The 14703-nt window shown below is 43.5% G+C and overlaps 1 protein-coding gene and 1 pseudogene across 1 annotated transcript in view; both read right to left on the bottom strand.

Moving 5' to 3' along the window:
* LHFPL2 (LHFPL tetraspan subfamily member 2) overlaps window positions 1-14703 on the bottom strand; it is a 132454-nt gene that overhangs the window by 67084 nt on the left and 50667 nt on the right. The window contains exon 2 of the mRNA XM_014451416.2: window positions 10367-10424. The gene's annotated coding sequence lies outside the window, so the exon portion shown is untranslated. The remainder of the gene's footprint in view (window positions 1-10366; window positions 10425-14703) is intronic.
* Window positions 33-14703, bottom strand: part of LOC106696738 — a 65325-nt pseudogene continuing 50654 nt past the window's right edge.

The raw sequence follows: 14703 nt of genomic DNA, 5'->3' as shown, positions 1-14703 counted from the left end.
ATCTGGTTGCTGGAACTGGTTCTCACAATTGATTGTTCTTACATTCATTTTATTCAAGGACAGAGATTCTCCCAAAGATACACAGCAATCAGGGGCCAATTTACTACATTAGAATCAAGATAGCCCAGCATTTCTTTATTTGGTGTCAAATACTTCTAAGTCTTCATCTTATGCCATGAAGTCATCAGGGAAACATCTCCTTGGAAGCCTGAATGCAGTTTCAAAGGATGGGATAAAAGTGTATCTGCAGACGAATGGGGAATTCCATGACAGAAAAACAGTCCCTGGGTGATAAAAGAGGAAGTGGAAATTCCTAAGGCAGAAAGAATCATGAGTGTGCCACACAGGTTCTACAAGCTCCATTTATCACCCTGCACCTACGTTGTTTCTACAATGGCAGGATGTTTGGTGGGAACTTGAACATGAGCCAATAGAAATGGTATCCACATTTTTTTTTCTGGACAAGGAACAGTTAGTTTATTCTCACAGCTGAGCAAAGGATGAGGCCCAGCCCTGATAGCAGCAGAGGCAGCCCCCGCCCAGCCCCAGCCCTGCAGGTGGGCTGGCTGGGTCAGCAGCCAGGGTGACAGCCCGCCTGCCATGGGAGCAGGGCTGATTATAGAGCAGCAGTGGGCAGCAGCATAAAGGGAGACAGGAAGTGTTCGTTGGGCTGGCTGATTCCCGCCCACCACGGGTGGTGCTTGGTGAGTGCCTGGGTGGGTGGGTAGGGGAGCAGACTGCAAGGTAGGGGCACCTGGCGTGGCTCAGTCAGCCATGAAGATGAGGCGGGAAAGGTCATCCAGGAGCCAGTCGATGCTGGGCAGCAGGTTATCCCTGGTGCCGGTGCTGCAGCCCTGGATGCGCCAGTGGTGGCTGCAGACAGAGTCCAGCTCCAGGGCCTCGCGAGTGGCATTAGAAGACAGTGCTCCTGGCCGGTCCTGCCTGTTAGCCAAGATGAGGATGCCTCCAGCCAGGGGCTCCTGCTAGCAGTCCTACATGCGCCGGCAGTCGGTGCTGCCCTCCACCCAGACAAGAACTACTGCTCTCAGAGTGGTTCTGTCTGCCAGTAGGACCACAGGGACTCCTGCTCAACATCCCAGATGTTCAGCTTGAATTCCCGGTGCTCCAGGGTCTTGATGCTGAAGCCCAGTGTCTGGGAGGTGTTGTCGATGTCTTCCCCGCTGAACTTCTTGAAGACGGTTGTTTTGCCAGCGTTGTCCAGGCTAAGCATGAGCAATCGAAGCTCCCACTCTTTCTGCTTCATCTTCTTCAAGATGGTCAGAAGGTTCACGGTCCCCAGAGCCCCCTCCCAGCTGCCATTTCTTCCACCTTTTGACATTAATGTGGGAGAGACGGTGACAGCAGGGACAAGGCCCTCACGACTTCCACAAGCAGACTTCTCCCACCGGCCTTACAACCTCACTACACTGATATTTCAGTCACACCGAACTACTCATGGCCTCCTGACCTGGCTCTGCACTTTCAGGCCCCTTACCTTTGCCAACTCTCCTCTCTGCCTGGACTTCCTTTCTCCTCCTTCATCCCTTAGTGAAAACTAGTCATTCTTAAAGCCCAAGTCAAATGTCTCAGTTCTGGATGCCTTCCCCAAACGGCAGAATTAATTGTTCCTTTCTTTGTTCCCATAAAATCCTATTCTTTGTTGCCAGCATCACACAATAGTTCTCAATGATTACGTATCTGATAGCTTCGAGATCTTATCCCCTCATCCCCTAAAGGACACTAACAGCACAGTCAACAGGACGGTAGGACACCTTTTCCATGTTAAGATATATCATCACGACTGTTGTGTGAGTATAACAAAAGGGAACATCAAAATGCATATAGCGGAGAAGGTCCACGAACAGCACTGGATTCTACCTTCTTTCCCTCCCCACGAATTTCTCAAACTAATGAAGGTGGCTCTGTTCAGACTTGGCTGGCCACATATTTCCCTCAGATTTTTGTTTTCTTCCAGATCTGAGTGTATGGAAAAAATCTCGTAATTTCCTTATAGGCTGAGTTATAATTCCGTAGGCTGGTTAGCAGTGAGGAAACCTCAACTATAAGGAGCCTAACAATCCAGTTGTCCCATTTGTTACTCTAATGGCCTATCGGTGTTTGTTACCAAGGCACAATGTCATTTTAGGAACAACATCAAGACGCCTCTCAGAGACTCTCCCTATATCTTCCCTTCCCAGTATCAGGGTCAGGATCAGTAGTATCAAATTCTCAATAGCTTTTAAATTCACTCTGACTTCTAGCAGGTACTGATGTAATTTAAGTACACACTACTAACAAACTGCACGTGCTTTGTATCTGACCCTCTGAGCTGCCTCTAAAGTGAACATGTTAAAAACGTAGAGCAGTGCACTCAGCAGGCACTGCCAGTGCCTACCAGTGTCCCCTCAGCTCCCACTCCAGTACATGCAGCAAGCACCCAGGCCCTCCGCCTGCAGACCCTCTACCTGCAGGAGCACACCTTCAGGGCTGGCCTCAAGAGCAGACGTCAGTCAGTGGCAGATGTGAGTTGGAGGAGACATACCCCAGCTTGTCAGCTCCTCAGAGGGGATGATTCTGAAGGCTGTTTCCTGGCATTCACCAGGGACTGAGCAGCCCGTTCCAACACATCCCTTCACTGGCTCTCTTCTCTCCATATCCCAATCCCTATTCCTTCAATGCTTGCCAGGATTACTCCCTAATAACTACTTGTGCTTAGATCCTTATCATAGAATCTGTTTTGGGGGAAACCCAGTCTAGGAAAAGTACCAACAGTAAAACCACTTGACACTGATAAGGGAAGGCAGACCCATGGGGACACCTATATTCAGGTGCAGTAAACATACACAGTAAATAAAACACGGTCACAGCATATTCATGCGGAAGAACCTTTCCGTGTCATAGTCATAATGAGCCTGAAAGGCTCAGGAAGCAAACTGAGCTGTCTTAAATCTCTGGGAGTTAGTGTGTTATATGTGTTCTAAAAACGGATTGAATTTCATTGGCTGTTTCCAACTTCCACGGTCTTAAATTTCCCTTTATTCTTCCCAGCACCATATTTCCCATAACCCCCGAAGAAACGTACCCCTGGGGAAGGATATTTCGCAATCTTAATAAAGTCTTTCAATCCTTGGGAGACAATTCACCATATTTTCATTCTCAAAAATATTAATTCTACTCCCTGAAAGAATCTTATGAAAATATTTGTATTCCTTGCCCGAGTTCCCCGGGAGGTGACGTTGAAAAGCTAGCTAATAAAGAATAATTCTAGCCAGGAGGAGGAACGGGTTCATTTTGGGGCACACTGCATTAGAAGTGCCAGTGGGACCCCAGGGGAAGACCACCACTGGGCAGTTGGCTATGTGGGTCTGCAGCCTGGGGAGAGTTTGGTCTGGGGAGGTCTGGCCTGTGGGTGGCAGCTGGAGTCCCGGAGTGGACTAGATAACCTGGAGAAGGCAAGGAGCTAAAGGAGAAGAGGGTCAAGGAAACAACGACTAAGAGGCAGGCAAGAAAAGTCAGCCAGGCAGTGTGACAAGAAACATGAGAAGAGAAACAGGTAAGATTCACTTCATGGGGTCAGTGAACACTTTATTATGAGCCAGCATATTGTGTTTATTATTAGTATTCTGTCAACAGGAGTTATATCATGTCTGCCCTGGACAGGCAAAGGGGAAACAGAAGTACTAGGGCAGGATGCAGGGTGAGATCATAAATCAGTTGTCATAAATGACAATTTCACCTGAAAAGGAGGACATAAACAATCACAAAAGAGAAAATATAAATGGCTAGTGTACGTATGAAAAGCATTCAATTTCATTAGAAACAAAAACAGTAAGAATTAAAATGAGATGCCATTCTCACTTCCCAAATTGTCAAAGATTTAAGGATCCGATGATCCTTAGGGTGGGATAAAACAAAACTCAGACTGCCAATGGGAGCCCAACTTGCCTAGATATACAGTATTTTAAAAACTGAACAGATGTCTGTAAAAGGATATTCAAAGTTTATATTTAATGGTTTAAAATAAATCAGAAAACAACTTAGTTGTCAAAAATAGGTTAAAATGATTTAAATATGTGCCATAAGATAGAATATCCAACCATCAAAATGCTTTTTTTTAACAAGAAACTTTTAACAATATGGGGAAATTTCATGCCATATTAAACAAAACAAAAAAATAACTGAACATAAAATTGTATACAGACTAAGCGCTCAACTATGTGAAGAAAGGAATGTACACCTGGGGGCAGGTGAAAAACCATCTTCACTTTGAGATGTGCAGATATCAATACTGCAAGCATGAAAGAGAATATATAGCAGCTAAAGAAAAGTGTAACTCCTAGGGGTTTGCCCCAGTGGCTTTCTCTGCAACTACCCTCTTAGCAAAATGCCTGGCAATTTCTAGAATAGACTTAACTGTACCTGATGTGGTTGTAAATGGCCAATAAACTAGTTACCATGACCTTGAATAATGAGACAGAGTCCAAGAAAGCAGCTGACCACCAGGTGACTGTCTTTCCAATCCATAGCCACTCCATGAATATAAGGGAAGTAGAGGGAATGAACTGAACTGCAACTGAGTCAGGGATACAGTTTGAACATGAAGCAAGAAGGGAGAAATGTGGTGGTGAGGAAGCAAGAAAGAAACCAGCTCTTTCAGATTAGTCACACTAGATGTCTAAAGTGGATTTTCAGTCCTATTTGCCTTCATTACTTGAAAGAGATGACCTAAGCTGTGAGTTAATGACAGGAAGTGTCCATTTCCTAACACAACTTGGCTGTGTGCATAGAATAATTTGGATCAAAATCAGGTACATTTCCAAGTTCATCTGAGCTTGCCAAGTAGCTTTAAGAGTTTCTCATAGGCTGTTCTGGGCTGGTAACGTAAGGTACAGATATGGGGGACCAACCCCATCTTTACAGGTTGCATGGGACCCTTGCCCTGTAACTAGTGGTTGCCCCCAGCGTGTGAGTACAAGATAGGGAAAAGATTACACAAACTTTATTTTGGTTATTAAATTAATCCAAAAGGGAATGCAGATAAAATCAATATTTAGTTCAGAAGAAGTCAGTTTATGCTAGGAAATCATGACGAAATTTCAAAGAGCAGAGAGGGTGTTTATGGGGGAAGGATCTTGGAACTTTTGAGCCTTGTTTGGTGGTAAGCAGGGCTGCTATGGTTTGGCAGGGGAAGTAAAAGGGGATACAAAATAAAACTGTACACAGGTACTACTTACCTAACTGAACAAGCATCATAAAAGCACTAGAGGCCTGATGCACAAAATTTGTGCACTTGGGGGAGGGGGGTTCCTCAGCCCGGCCTGCACCCTTTTGCAGTCTAGGAACCCTCGGGGGATGTCCAACTGATGGCTTAGGCCTAAGCCCGCAGTCAGACATCCTTAGCACTGTCACAGAGGCGGGAGAGGCTCCCGCCACCGCTACTGCACTGGCTAGCTGTGAGCCCGGCTTCTGGCCTAGTGGTGCTCCCCCTGTGGGAACAGACTGACCACAGGGGGCAGCACCTGCATTGAGCATCTGCCCCCTGGTGATCAGTGCATGTCATAGTAACTGGTCGTTCCGCCATTTGGTCGATTTGCATATTAGCCTTTTATTATATAGGATAAGTACACTTTACAGTGACAATGAGGGAAACACCTCCATTCCATCCCAGTGCATATTCAATCAGCCGAGATCAGTTCATCTCCTTCCTTTCAAACAGCAATTTAAAAGTGGATCATTAAAGTAACAAGCTGTCTACGGAAGGATCAAGGGCATTTCTTCGTGTAGATGGAATGACAAGAGGAGTGCCAATTGGTATTCCAAATCCACCTGCTGCAGGATTTGTGTAAAGCCTTTTTCACAGACTTTGGCATTTGATCAAAACAAAACTGTGGTTACTAATGTGAAATCCAGAATTTCCTATGGACCAATCCCATTGAACGGAGGACTGGAATCCCCTGTGGAGTAATCCCTCAGAGCACCAGAATTCACAGGAAGATGGACTCTGGCCACATCAGCACGGAGAAGCGTTCCTTTCCAAGTAGGGGAGTGTTCATTCTTCTTAACCCCCCCACCCCCCGCCGCCTTCACCTCCTCTCCCCAAGACAAATGATTTCTTCCACTTCTCAAAAGAACAAAAGCCAGTACATGAGAATTCCCTTAACATCCATTCCTTGTACTTTAAGCTTGTCTATGGCAATCCCACCCTTGCTCTGCCGAGCTGCCCCAGCTCCTGTCCAAAACTAGCCCATGGGCACTGCCCCCGGGACTGAGCAGTTAGCTGCAGCCCCGCCCACCTGCCCCCCCAGCCCTCATTGTTTCTTGCCAATGACACCTTCCTACCTGGTCTCCTGGTCAATATGCCACTTGTGGTGCCTTCTTAATGTTCAACTTTACTTCTCTGCTTAAAAGAATTTTCATGGCTTCCCAAATTATAAACGGGTCATACTTCCAAAACTCCTTAACAAATTGGGAGTTATACTTAAGCTCATACTCACTCCTCCATTTACATAACATTTACTGGGCACATGATATGTGTCAGATACTATGCTGGGCAACCTACAATGTGCCTGAAGTAGAGGTCTCTTCAGAGACTGTTACAGAAATGGCCCTATGCTGGGGTCCAGCCCCAGCGGGTCCAGGGGTTCCCAAAGGTGTGGACGGAGTCGGCGGAGAATGAATGACATGGAGGCAGTGTTCAGGTGATCATCATGGCCAGGTTCTTCTTAGCCAGGTACCTCTCTTTATTGTCATCTAACATCTGTTTATATACTATTTGGTTCCAATCCTATCCATTCTATACAAAAGGCCAGGGGGCTTCCCAACTCCATTCAAAGGTTACTCTATTGTTCCACTAAGCTATAAGGAAGTAACTGAAGGAGGTCACTCCAAGCAAAGATCAAAGCGACCAACCGCCCCTCTGACACTCAGTTAAAGGGTTTACTGATAAAAATCCTCACCTGGGGGAACAACCTTTCTCAGGGAGCGTTAAGAGGGGGAGCAAACATATTAAAGAACAGTATGCCATATACGCCAGGTCCCTTGAGACATCCCTGCAGAGACTGCCTCAAGCAGCCAGGGTGGATCGGCTTCCAGCAGCCCTAGCCAGTTTGACTCAGTGGATAGAGAGTCGGCCTGCAGACCAAAAGGTCCCAGGTTCAATTCTGGTCAAGGGCACATACCTTGGTTGCAGGCTGCAGCCAGCCCGGGACCCTGGTCGGGGCTCATGCACGAGGCATCCATTTGATGTGTTTCTCTCACATCGATGCTTCTCTTTGTCTTTCCTTCTCTCTTCTCTCCCCCTAAATAAATCAATGGAAAAATATCCTCGGGTGAGGAGTAACAAATGTTATAGAACCAGCTCTACAGCCTAACCATCACCTATCCTTTAGCCATTCACCCGATACTCACTGAGCACCACACATTGTACTGGGCACCAAGGATGTAACAAAAGACTCAGAACAACCCTCAGGAAGTTTAGGGTCTCCCAAGGGGAGCAACTTTCTATAGAAAGAGAGCACTCCTGCTGGGAGCATCTCCCATACTCCTCTGTCAGGCAGGCCCAGGTCGAGCAGAACCTCTTTCCAGAAAAAAGACAAGCCGTCAACATAGGAGTAACAAAAGTAGGAACAGAACTGCATTCCCTTAAGCTTTTAGTATATGCGATTACTTTGATTTGCTTTTTTAAAACCTTGAAAAATCACTGTCTTGTTTCTATTCTATTTTGACCAGTTTCCTATCCAGAGACCACTTTCCCCTCAATAAAGGGGGAAGGCTGTTACACCCTCTCTTATTAAGCGCTTCCCCTCTCCAATTATCTTCTTCCAAGATGCTAGTGGGAATGAATTCTGTACCCTAAAACTGGCATTTAAAAACCTTGATGTTATTAACAGTCAAACTATATGCAAGGAAAAGACATATTTATTGAGATTCATTGGTACTACTTCTGTATGCTCCATTCTATCATTTACTCTCACAGCAAACCTGTGAGACAGGTGAGAGCCAGAGAGGGTGTTAGTAACTTGTTCAGGATCATACACCTAATTATAAGGTATAGGCTGGGACTCAAGCCTAGGAAGTTCTGACTACATTTTTTTAAAGTCTGCCCATTAGAAGCTCCCTAATATCAACACACACCCTAAGTTCATGATTTTCAAAGACTACTCCCAATTTTCACAGAGTAGGCAGGCAAAACAGAGTAGGTGTCGCCTTGTCACCTTGCCACTTTACCAGTGAGGGCACAGGTGCCTGGCAGGGCAGTTCCTTCCAAGATCCCCAGGATCAGGGAGCCAGACAGGGAGTACTTTGTTGTCTACTGTGTACCACACACATTGCCCTCTTTGCCTCGTTCAATCTTCCAAACCACTTTGGGAGGAAGCGGCGTCCACATGTAAAGAGGTGGGAGTTCCATCAGGTAGAGAAACCTGCTGTAGGTCACACAGCCAACGCACACCACAGCTGGGATCCCAGCCCAGGTCTGAGTCCAGCAGAGGCGGGGCTACAGCCTGGGACCACCTGACAGTGAGGCTCTCCCCCAACCGCAATACGAGAAACCTTTCACCAGTTGATAGCATGTGAGTGACTGTGTATAACAGCAGGTAAGGTCAGATTTCTCTGTAATTCAGATGCTGTAAATTCAGAATGGCCGTGCCTGTGTCTGTCTGACTTGGTCAAGTTTTATTGTACTTGTCTGGGATGAATTCACAGTCAAAATTTAAAAAGACTCCGAGGAGGCTGGTTTTATCTGGTTAAATCCTCAGAGATGGGGATTTCAAGGGTGACTATGATGCAGCTCCCGAAGGCACGGCAGCAAGGAATTGGCTGTTCCCCAGAGCTGGATCAACAGGCCAGCCTGGCAGCAATCCAGGGCGACAGCCACAATGGGGGACTAAATCACCATTGGGATACATCGGAAATATGGAGCCACTTAACTCAGGGTGAACGTGCCACTCCTTACATAGGGGCGAGATGGCAGACAGTGCCTCCGAGTAGAAATAAACACGCCCCTCATCAGGACACCCTCACCAGTACAGACCTGTTTCTGTCTGAGACTGTTTTTGCTCGTAGAACTGACTGAGTAAAAAACAACCCCAAAGTCACCTGGCTGACGGGCACCTGAAATTCTGGATCTGAACCATGCATGACAGAGTGTTATTAGCCGAATTTTAGACAGGTTTATGAGCACCTGGTTCAGAAAAACGTGCAATAAATCCTTATTTTCAACATATAGGAAAAGGTATATGTATTTTTAATTAATAGTTTTATTAATGGAAAATCAGTTTCTTCCACCGCCACTAAATAAATATGGAGCAGATTAAAGATTATCAGTAACGGTGCCAACAATTAGCCTTCTCAGGATACCCACCTGTCTCAGACCAGCCCTGGCTTTCCCATGATAAAGAACTGTGCTCAAATAATTTCATAACTCACAAGTGTTTACAGTTCCCATAAAACAAAAGAAAACATAAAGAGCCAAGTTTCCTAATCTAATGCAAGCAGTTGTTAGAACAATTTAGTAACATTTGAAAAGTCAACAGTTCAATTTATGACAAAACACCAATTTTTCCTCCTCCAGAATCTGTAAGCTTAAACAATCACCTTCCCACAAATGACACGGTGTCTGTGAAGATGCTCTACAAATTCCCTGCACATGGCAGACTCTCCTTCGTAGGAGGGTATCAATTGGTCCCAAATCCATACCTCAAGCTGGCTCCCTTTGTCTGAGCTACATCCTCAAGTTCATAAGGAGACCACTAAAGGTTGAACAAGACTTGCTTTTCTTGAATGCGTGCTTAGTCCCCATTATTGTTACTAATATTTCCCAAAAGTGGCCCTTAAAAATTAAAATCCATAGAGTTAATCATAAATCACCTGTTAGTCAACTGTTTTCAACTTTTATTTAGGCAATTCCTGTACCTGAGTGGACACTCAGTCATAAAAGGGGTCATCTGAACTGGCCATCTCTACTTCGCCTTCCAGAGAGAAAAGATAACAGTGAAATGGTCCACAGAGAAGCTCAAAAGGAAAGACAACTTAGCCAGCTAAGCCCATTATAAACAGCCCTGAAACTGGTTTTTATGAATAGTAACAGAACAGATCATGTCAGAACTGAAGCATGGAAATTATAGCATTAAATTTAATACCACTTTGAAACTTTACAGGGTCCTTTACAACATTCGTGTATGATCATCAAGTGGTGTTTCAATCTAACCGTCCCCCCCCCCCAAAAAAAAACAAACAACACCTAGTGTTTACCATTCATAGCCCCAAAGTTTGAAACACTGCACCTCTTTCAAGTAAGTTGCTACCAACCTGGAAAGCATTTCCAAAGAATCACTGACAATAAGGGCATCTGATTTCATTTACTTACCTAGTGTATCTGCGGGAATGCCAGGAATTCGCAGTGAAGGATTTCAGAAAAATGCCACCTGGAGAAACAAATCGAACAACATGTTGGGTTATAAAACAACACAAAGAAGACATTGTGCAATTTTATGGCTCATTAAAATATGTAATGTTTCAAATACTGGTTCCCAAGCAGTATATCCTTCAACTTGCATTAGAACACAGCCACCAGGAGCACTGACCACCAACACAGGGTCCAACCCACTGATGAGCCAGAAAAACTGAGAGGCAGTGGGGGAGGTGCAGCCCAAGAACATGCACTGAGGATGCCTTCCTTTCCCCTCGCAAGGGCACCAGCTTGAAAATGCAACTTGTGTCCTGGAGGGCACTTTATAACCACCATCAGGCTCAAATAATCCAGAAGCAAATTAAGGAATGAAATATGATATTGTGAATGAGGAAATATCCTGGTAGTACTTTATATCCTTTTCAGTTACTCTGTTAACTTTTTTATTTATTGATTTCAAAGAGAGGGAGGGAGAGGGAGGGAAGGAGAAAGGGAGAGAGAGAGAGAGAGAGAGAGAGAGAGAGAGAGAGAGAGAGAGATTGATCGGTTGATTTGTGATTTCACTTATTTATGCATGCATTGGTTGATTCTTGTCTGTCCTGACCAGGGATGGAACTGCAACCTTGGCGTATCAGGATGACGCTCTAACCAACTAAGCTACCTGGCCAGAGCTCTTTAACTTTTTTAAAAGCTAAATTCACAAGCATGTCAAAACTGGAGAAATGAAAAATGGTCATTAAAACTCTTAACACAGTAAACAGAGGAAGCAAGAAGTAAGAATTTATTGAATGATTAGTCTGTTCAAAAATCAAGTATTCCTTTCGGTGTTCTCAGAGTCTTCATGTAACCTCAAAAATGGTAAGTCTATTAATACAGTCACAAACAGAGAATCCCCAAAATGTCTGTTCAGAATTGCTTGGAAATATTCAACAGAAATGGAACAAGTTCCTAACATAAAATATCACAGTTAACCATTTGTTGGAAATCTGTGGTGCACCCAGGAATGTGTGGCATCAGACTGTAACCTTCCAGACAGGCAGTGCCACTGACAGAGGAGGAAGCTGATGTTGAAAGAAGCAGAGAACCTTTCCCCGTATCACACACAGATCCAGGGTCTCCACATAGCACTCCTTTCCCTGCCAGGTGGCCCCATGAAAGCACCCTTCACAATACAGTCTCTTCATCGCCTCCCAAACAGAAACCTGACAGTCCTTCATGAAAAACTATGGAAAAGAAATTGACCAGCAGATAAAAATTAACTTGTGCTTTTTACATGTTTCAAAGTAATTTCTTCATTTCAAAATGATTAGCCTAATCATGTTACTTAGGACTATAATGGAATATAGCATATGAGTAAAACTTTAGAAATAAAGGGTTTAGGGTTCAAGAAATATTAAAAAGACAATTAAGAATGAAGAGCTATTTTTAGCTCCATCCAAGATGGATCAAACAGAAAACATTCAACAGTCTCAATTCTATTGATAACCAGGAAAATAGGAAAAGGCCATGTGCCCATCTTCTATAATCAAACTTTCAAATATACCCATCATCAAACTTTGATAATGAAAGTCTACACTTCTAACCGGATAACTAGTTTAGCAGCAGCAGGAGCAGTGTTCATCCGAACTGGACCTGAGGTTAAAAAGCCAGCACTGGGCTCCAAGTCTCCTCTATCTACAGAAACTATTTTAGTTCAGTAACAGACTTGAAGATACTGGACAATCATCACTGGGTTTCACTTTATAAAAAAATAAATATAAAAAGAATTCTGAACTCATTAGTTCCTTTTTTAATAATAGCTTAGGGGAGACGTGATTTTTTTAAAACATGTTTCTTAATAAGTTAATTACTAGTTAAATTCCAAGCATTTCCCACAATTTAACTTTACTCCTTTAGGGAAAGTCATGGGACATCATGATCAGTATTTTTATCTGAAAGTGGCTTTTGGGAAATAAGCCACTAGGATCATTATGAATGGGTCTGCTATAAGTGGAGTTCTTGATCAACATTTCAGTACCACTAAACGTTACATGGCTCAAAAAATAGCCCAACTCGAACAGCTCAAAATCAAAGATAACATTTTTAAACTCCAGGTTGTTACATACAACACAAGCCAAGCTCGAGACAGTTAAGGCAGATCTCAAGACCCTAACAGTAGCAGAGAAGGCGGGGTCGAATGCTGGTCCCCACCTACCGCTGTCCAAACTCACACTGCTGGTTAAAAGCACTTGGGATTAATTTCAGTATCATGATTAAGCTTTTCTGACAACAAAGTCATATCTTGGGAAACCACCAAAGTGATAAAGATAAAACCTGCCAATTCTGTGATTGGGTTTGGTCATTAAATAGGTTGTTATAATAATTTTTATTTTTAGAAAGATATTATTTCAAAAAAATATATAGTAGACTAAACATATACTAAGTCACAGAGCCCTCAAAATTTCACAAAACAATAGCGATTGCATTAGGCATGAACTCTCAGGCACTGTTCTATGTACTTGATGGGGATGAACCCACTTACTTCCCCAAAAAACTAGCTAGTATTATCCCCAAATTAAAGATAAAGTAGCAGGCACAGAGACGTTTAAAGAACTTTCCAGAAGTTAGATGGCTGCAAGTAAGTGAAGATTTGAATTCATATAATATACATTGTCACATTTAATCCTAAAAACTATATAATACAGGCAGGGCAGAAAAATGTTCCCCAGTTTAATTTGAGAAAAACTAATTGTGAGGAGTAAAGACTGATTTCCCCAAAGTCACACTGCTAGACAGCAACAGGGTCAAGAACAGAACCCAGGGCATCTAACAACAAGGCCAGTGCTGCTTTTTTGTTTGCTTGTTTTTATTTTAAATTCTGTAATCAATATGGAACTCAATGTAGAGAGTGGGTCCTGCCTTTCATCTCTGATGAGACACTTAAGGGTCCTCCCGTGGCCTGTGGCAACTATAAGAACATCAGTGTAGCGTGCATAAAGGCACTGTCATGCTGCCTTATCACCATTTTTCCATTTCTCTATGTGCAATTAATGTTCTTCCCTTACTGGTTGTTAAACACATGGGAGCTTATAAAAATTAGAAATATTTTTCTCTATCAATATTTTGTCTTCATTTTTACAGCTCAGTAGTCTACTTGGCCATTTAAATTATTCATAGCCCAATAAATGGAGGCATTGTTTACTCTTGCAAGTACTGTATTCTAAATAAAATTAAAATCACCGTTATTTTTGAGTTAAAAATGTTTCCTTCCCATTCATCTCCATTTGAGTCTCATGCCCTTCTGGTCCACTTCCGGAGATCAGGAGGAGAAACAATAGCTGCCTTTAAAGCCTAAACACCCACGTGATAGGCACCAGCTCTTACTGAATAGAATTGCCAAAAACAGGAAGCAGAGTTAGTTGTAAGACCCCTTTCTCAATGATAACTTTTTATGACTTGAAATACAGTGATTTGAATTGTTTCATATTACTCCATGCAACTAGAACCAAGAAGTGTAAATTATCTTGGAAGTTAGTTATAAGGATAAATTTCAACTTAACTAAAGAATGTTCTTTTAAGCAGAGTCACCTCCCAGTGGTCCAGGTTGCCACTAGGGTGGGTTAAGAGGCAGCTGCCCATGATCACAGAAACTGTAGAAGGGGAAAGTCTTGATAACTGTCCTCCAACATAGCGTCCTTTCAGGCCCCCTGAAACAGTTAGTTCACTACGCCATCTTTGGCAAACATGGGAATGCCCATGGCCGAGCCACACATGACATTTTCCAATTCACATTCTCATTTGACCTACACTGTGAGTAGATGGGTAGCTGGAGTGGGGGTGAGGACAGACACATCGTTTATTATTTCCATTTTACAGACTGGGAATTTGAACAACTTAAGTGGAATCACACAATTAGTAAGTGTTATAATCTGGGCTCCAACCTAGGACTTCTGATTCCCAAGTCCAGGCTATTGCCAGCAAAATGATGTTGCAACAACCAAGACATGATGGTTTTCAACCATCAAACTTATTCATCAAGGACAGGGGCATGAATGAGCCCCCAAAACTTGAAGCATAGAAATGAATACCAAAGGAGATAAGCTAAAAGCAAGATACTGTAAGAGGCCTATTCCTCTCACAAACCACCCCTCTACCTCACTAAGAAGCACCCTATATGTTCAGTAGACACTCTCTCTAATGCTCTGCTTACGTGTGTCAACTAAACGAATAACTGTCCAAATCCTGCCTTACGGTGTATGGTCTGTTGATACAATAAATGCTTCAGGAAATTGGGTTCCCACTTTGAGGGGAATTGG

The sequence above is a fragment of the Myotis lucifugus genome, unplaced genomic scaffold (assembly GCF_000147115.1).
Source record: "Myotis lucifugus unplaced genomic scaffold, Myoluc2.0 scaffold_0, whole genome shotgun sequence".
NCBI lineage: Eukaryota > Metazoa > Chordata > Mammalia > Chiroptera > Vespertilionidae > Myotis > Myotis lucifugus.
The sequence above is the reverse complement of the archived record's forward strand: the minus strand, read 5'-3'. Positions and strand labels throughout refer to the sequence as shown.